Source organism: Syngnathus typhle, unplaced genomic scaffold (genome assembly GCF_033458585.1).
Source record: "Syngnathus typhle isolate RoL2023-S1 ecotype Sweden unplaced genomic scaffold, RoL_Styp_1.0 HiC_scaffold_63, whole genome shotgun sequence".
Taxonomy (NCBI): domain Eukaryota; kingdom Metazoa; phylum Chordata; class Actinopteri; order Syngnathiformes; family Syngnathidae; genus Syngnathus; species Syngnathus typhle.
In genome coordinates, this window is record NW_026871969.1 from 56668 (window position 1) to 63534 (window position 6867).

A 6867-nucleotide genomic window follows, 5' to 3' on the forward strand; every position below is an offset into this window, starting at 1 on the left:
GGCACTCTAAAGCACCCGTGAGCGTTTTTTTCGATGCCAACCTAACCAGAGTGACGGGACGGCACAATTCAGAAAAAGTGCTCAGCTCGCCGAGAAAATGCGATTTAAGCAATAAAATTAAAAATGCTTATAAAACATAAACCAAACGTTGGAGGTGGTCATTTCTTAATGCGCAGTAATAAACTCGGCACTCTAAAGCACCCGAGAGCGTTTTTTTCGATGCCAACCTAACCAGAGTGACGGGAGCGGCACAATTCAGAAAAAGCGCTCAGCTCGCCGAGAAAATGCGATTTAAGCAATAAAATTAAAAATGCTTATAAAACATAAACCAAACGTTGGAGGTGGTCATTTCTTAATGCGCAGTAATAAACTCGGCACTCTAAAGCACCCGAGAGCGTTTTTTTCGATGCCAACCTAACCAGAGTGACGGGAGCGGCACAATTCAGAAAAAGTGCTCAGCTCGCCGAGAAAATGCGATTTAAGCAATAAAATTAAAAATGCTTATTAAACATAAACCAAACGTTGGAGGTTGTCATTTCTTCATGCGCAGTGAATAACTCGGCACTCTAAAGCACCCGAGAGCGTTTTTTTCGATGCCAACCTAACCAGAGTGACGGGAGCGGCACAATTCAGAAAAAGCGCTCAGCTCGCCGAGAAAATGCGATTTAAGCAATAAAATTAAAAATGCTTATTAAACATAAACCAAACGTTGGAGGTGGTCATTTCTTCATGCGCAGTGAATAACTCGGCACTCTAAAGCACCCGAGAGCGTTTTTTTCGATGCCAACCTAACCAGAGTGACGGGACAGGCACAATTCAGAAAAAGCGCTCAGCTCGCCGAGAAAATGCGATTTAAGCAATAAAATTAAAAATGCTTATAAAACATAAACCAAACGTTGGAGGTGGTCATTTCTTCATGCGCAGTGATAAACTCGGCACTCTAAAGCACCCGAGAGCGTTTTTTTCGATGCCAACCTAACCAGAGTGACGGGAGCGGCACAATTCAGAAAAAGTGCTCAGCTCGCCGAGAAAATGCGATTTAAGCAATAAAATTAAAAATGCTTATAAAACATAAACCAAACGTTGGAGGTGGTCATTTCTTCATGCGCAGTGATAAACTCGGCACTCTAAAGCACCCGAGAGCGTTTTTTTCGATGCCAACCTAACCAGAGTGACGGGAGCGGCACAATTCAGAAAAAGCGCTCAGCTCGCCGAGAAAATGCGATTTAAGCAATAAAATTAAAAATGCTTATAAAACATAAACCAAACGTTGGAGGTGGTCATTTCTTCATGCGCAGTGATAAACTCGGCACTCTAAAGCACCCGAGAGCGTTTTTTTCGATGCCAACCTAACCAGAGTGACGGGAGCGGCACAATTCAGAAAAAGTGCTCAGCTCGCCGAGAAAATGCGATTCAAGCAATAAAATTAAAAATGCTTATTAAACATAAACCAAACGTTGGAGGTGGTCATTTCTTCATGCGCAGTGAATAACTCGGCACTCTAAAGCACCCGAGAGCGTTTTTTTCGATGCCAACCTAACCAGAGTGACGGGAGCGGCACAATTCAGAAAAAGTGCTCAGCTCGCCGAGAAAATGCGATTTAAGCAATAAAATTAAAAATGCTTATAAAACATAAACCAAACGTTGGAGGTGGTCATTTCTTAATGCGCAGTAATAAACTCGGCACTCTAAAGCACCCGAGAGCGTTTTTTTCGATGCCAACCTAACCAGAGTGACGGGAGCGGCACAATTCAGAAAAAGTGCTCAGCTCGCCGAGAAAATGCGATTTAAGCAATAAAATTGAAAATGCTTATAAAACATAAACCAAACGTTGGAGGTGGTCATTTCTTAATGCGCAGTAATAAACTCGGCACTCTAAAGCACCCGAGAGCGTTTTTTTCGATGCCAACCTAACCAGAGTGACGGGAGCGGCACAATTCAGAAAAAGTGCTCAGCTCGCCGAGAAAATGCGATTTAAGCAATAAAATTAAAAATGCTTATAAAACATAGACCAAACGTTGGAGGTGGTCATTTCTTAATGCGCAGTAATAAACTCGGCACTCTAAAACACCCGAGAGCGTTTTTTTCGATGCCAACCTAACCAGAGTGACGGGAGCGGCACAATTCAGAAAAAGCGCTCAGCTCGCCGAGAAAATGCGATTTAAGCAATAAAATTAAAAATGCTTATAAAACATAAACCAAACGTTGGAGGTGGTCATTTCCTAATGCGCAGTAATAAACTCGGCACTCTAAAGCACCCGAGAGCGTTTTTTTCGATGCCAACCTAACCAGAGTGACGGGAGCGGCACAATTCAGAAAAAGTGCTCAGCTCGCCGAGAAAATGCGATTTAAGCAATAAAATTAAAAATGCTTATTAAACATAAACCAAACGTTGGAGGTGGTCATTACTTCATGCGCAGTGAATAACTCAGCACTCTAAAGCACCCGAGAGCGTTTTTTTCGATGCCAACCTAACCAGAGTGACGGGAGCGGCACAATTCAGAAAAAGCGCTCAGCTCGCCGAGAAAATGCGATTTAAGCAATAAAATTAAAAATGCTTATAAAACATAAACCAAACGTTGGAGGTGGTCATTTCTTCATGCGCAGTGAATAACTCGGCACTCTAAAGCACCCGAGAGCGTTTTTTTCGATGCCAAGTGACGGGAGCGGCACAATTCAGAAAAAGTGCTCAGCTCGCCGAGAAAATGCGATTTAAGCAATACAATTAAAAATGCTTATAAAACATAAACCAAACGTTGGAGGTGGTCATTTCTTAATGCGCAGTAATAAACTCGGCACTCTAAAGCACCCGAGAGCGTTTTTTTCGATGCCAACCTAACCAGAGTGACGGGAGCGGCACAATTCAGAAAAAGTGCTCAGCTCGCCGAGAAAATGCGATTTAAGCAATAAAATTAAAAATGCTTATAAAACATAAACCAAACGTTGGAGGTGGTCATTTCTTAATGCGCAGTAATAAACTCGGCACTCTAAAGCACCCGAGAGCGTTTTTTTTCGATGCCAACCTAACCAGAGTGACGGGAGCGGCACAATTCAGAAAAAGTGCTCAGCTCGCCGAGAAAATGCGATTTAAGCAATAAAATTAAAAATGCTTATAAAACATAAACCAAACGTTGGAGGTGGTCATTTCTTAATGCGCAGTAATAAACTCGGCACTCTAGAGCACCCGAGAGCGTTTTTTTCGATGCCAACCTAACCAGAGTGACGGGAGCGGCACAATTCAGAAAAAGCGCTCAGCTCGCCGAGAAAATGCGATTTAAGCAATAAAATTAAAAATGCTTATAAAACATAAACCAAACGTTGGAGGTGGTCATTTCCTAATGCGCAGTAATAAACTCGGCACTCTAAAGCACCCGAGAGCGTTTTTTTCGATGCCAACCTAACCAGAGTGACGGGAGCGGCACAATTCAGAAAAAGCGCTCAGCTCGCCGAGAAAATGCGATTTAAGCAATAAAATTAAAAATGCTTATAAAACATAAACCAAACGTTGGAGGTGGTCATTTCTTCATGCGCAGTGATAAACTCGGCACTCTAAAGCACCCGAGAGCGTTTTTTTCGATGCCAACCTAACCAGAGTGACGGGAGCGGCACAATTCAGAAAAAGTGCTCAGCTCGCCGAGAAAATGCGATTTAAGCAATAAAATTAAAAATGCTTATAAAACATAAACCAAACGTTGGAGGTGGTCATTTCTTCATGCGCAGTGAATAACTCGGCACTCTAAAGCACCCGAAAGCGTTTTTTTCGATGCCAACCTAACCAGAGTGACGGGAGCGGCACAATTCAGAAAAAGTGCTCAGCTCGCCGAGAAAATGCGATTTAAGCAATAAAATTAAAAATGCTTATAAAACATAAACCAAACGTTGGAGGTGGTCATTTCTTAATGCGCAGTAATAAACTCGGCACTCTAAAGCACCCGAGAGCGTTTTTTTCGATGCCAACCTAACCAGAGTGACGGGAGCGGCACAATTCAGAAAAAGTGCTCAGCTCGCCGAGAAAATGCGATTTAAGCAATAAAATTAAAAATGCTTATAAAACATAAACCAAACGTTGGAGGTGGTCATTTCTTAATGCGCTGTAATAAACTCGGCACTCTAGAGCACCCGAGAGCGTTTTTTTCGATGCCAACCTATACCAGAGTGACGGGAGCGGCACAATTCAGAAAAAGTGCTCAGCTCGCCGAGAAAATGCGATTTAAGCAATAAAATTAAAAATGCTTATAAAACATAAACCAAACGTTGGAAGTGGTCATTTCTTCATGCGCAGTGATAAACTCGGCACTCTAAAGCACCCGAGAGCGTTTTTTTCGATGCCAACCTAACCAGAGTTACGGGAGCGGCACAATTCAGAAAAAGCGCTCAGCTCGCCGAGAAAATGCGATTTAAGCAATAAAATTAAAAATGCTTATAAAACATAAACCAAACGTTGGAGGTGGTCATTTCTTCATGCGCAGTGATAAACTCGGCACTCTAAAGCACCCGAGAGCGTTTTTTTCGATGCCAACCTAACCAGAGTGACGGGAGCGGCACAATTCAGAAATAGCGCTCAGCTCGGCGAGAAAATGCGATTTAAGCAATAAAATTAAAAATGCTTATAAAACATAAACCAAACGTTGGAGGTGGTCATTTCTTAATGCGCAGTAATAAACTCGGCACTCTAAAGCACCCGAGAGCGTTTTTTTCGATGCCAACCTAACCAGAGTGACGGGAGCGGCACAATTCAGAAAAAGTGCTCAGCTCGCCGAGAAAATGCCATTTAAGCAATAAAATTAAAAATGCTTATAAAACATAAACCAAACGTTGGAGGTGGTCATTTCTCAATGCGCAGTAATAAACTCGGCACTCTAAAGCACCCGAGAGCGTTTTTTTCGATGCCAACCTAACCAGAGTGACGGGAGCGGCACAATTCAGAAAAAGTGCTCAGCTCGCCGAGAAAATGCGATTTAAGCAATAAAATTAAAAATGCTTATAAAACATAAACCAAACGTTGGAGGTGGTCATTTCTTAATGCGCAGTAATAAACTCGGCACTCTAAAGCACCCGAGAGCGTTTTTTTCGATGCCAACCTAACCAGAGTGACGGGAGCGGCACAATTCAGAAAAAGCGCTCAGCTCGCCGAGAAAATGCGATTTAAGCAATAAAATTAAAAATGCTTATAAAACATAAACCAAAGGTTGGAGGTGGTCATTTCCTAATGCGCAGTAATAAACTCGGCACTCTAAAGCACCCGAGAGCGTTTTTTTCGATGCCAACCTAACCAGAGTGACGGGAGCGGCACAATTCAGAAAAAGTGCTCAGCTCGCCGAGAAAATGCGATTTAAGCAATAAAATTAAAAATGCTTATTAAACATAAACCAAACGTTGGAGGTGGTCATTTCTTCATGCGCAGTGAATAACTCGGCACTCTAAAGCACCCGAGAGCGTTTTTTTCGATGCCAACCTAACCAGAGTGACGGGAGCGGCACAATTAAGAAAAAGCGCTCAGCTCGCCGGGAAAATGCGATTTAAGCAATAAAATTAAAAATGCTTATTAAACATAAACCAAACATTGGAGGTGGTCATTTCTTCATGCGCAGTAATAAACTCGGCACTCTAAAGCACCCGAGAGCGTTTTTTTCGATGCCAACCTAACCAGAGTGACGGGAGCGGCACAATTCAGAAAAAGTGCTCAGCTCGCCGAGAAAATGCGATTTAAACAATAAAATTAAAAATGCTTATAAAACATAAACCAAACGTTGGAGGTGGTCATTTCTTAATGCGCAGTAATAAACTCGGCACTCTAGAGCACCCGAGAGCGTTTTTTTCGATGCCAACCTAACCAGAGTGACGGGAGCGGCACAATTCAGAAAAAGTGCTCAGCTCGCCGAGAAAATGCGATTTAAGCAATAAAATTAAAAATGCTTATAAAACATAAACCAAACGTTGGAAGTGGTCATTTCTTCATGCGCAGTGATAAACTCGGCACTCTAAAGCACCCGAGAGCGTTTTTTTCGATGCCAACCTAACCAGAGTTACGGGAGCGGCACAATTCAGAAAAAGCGCTCAACTCGCCGAGAAAATGCGATTTAAGCAATAAAATTAAAAATGCTTATAAAACATAAACCAAACGTTGGAGGTGGTCATTTCTTCATGCGCAGTGATAAACTCGGCACTCTAAAGCACCCGAGAGCGTTTTTTTCGATGCCAACCTAACCAGAGTGACGGGAGCGGCACAATTCAGAAAAAGCGCTCAGCTCGCCGAGAAAATGCGATTTAAGCAATAAAATTAAAAATGCTTATAAAACATAAACCAAACGTTGGAGGTGGTCATTTCTTCATGCGCAGTGATAAACTCGGCACTCTAAAGCACCCGAGAGCGTTTTTTTCGATGCCAACCTAACCAGAGTGACGGGAGCGGCACAATTCAGAAAAAGTGCTCAGCTCGCCGAGAAAATGCGATTTAAGCAATACAATTAAAAATGCTTATAAAACATAAACCAAACGTTGGAGGTGGTCATTTCTTCATGCGCAGTGAATAACTCGGCACTCTAAAGCACCCGAGAGCGTTTTTTTCGATGCCAACCTAACCAGAGTGACGGGAGCGGCACAATTCAGAAAAAGTGCTCAGCTCGCCGAGAAAATGCGATTTAAGCAATAAAATTAAAAATGCTTATAAAACATAAACCAAACGTTGGAGGTGGTCATTTCTTAATGCGCAGTAATAAACTCGGCACTCTAAAGCACCCGAGAGCGTTTTTTTCGATGTCAACCTAACCAGAGTGACGGGAGCGGCACAATTCAGAAAAAGCGCTCAGCTCGCCGAGAAAATGCGATTTAAGCAATAAAATTAAAAATGCTTATAAAACATAAACC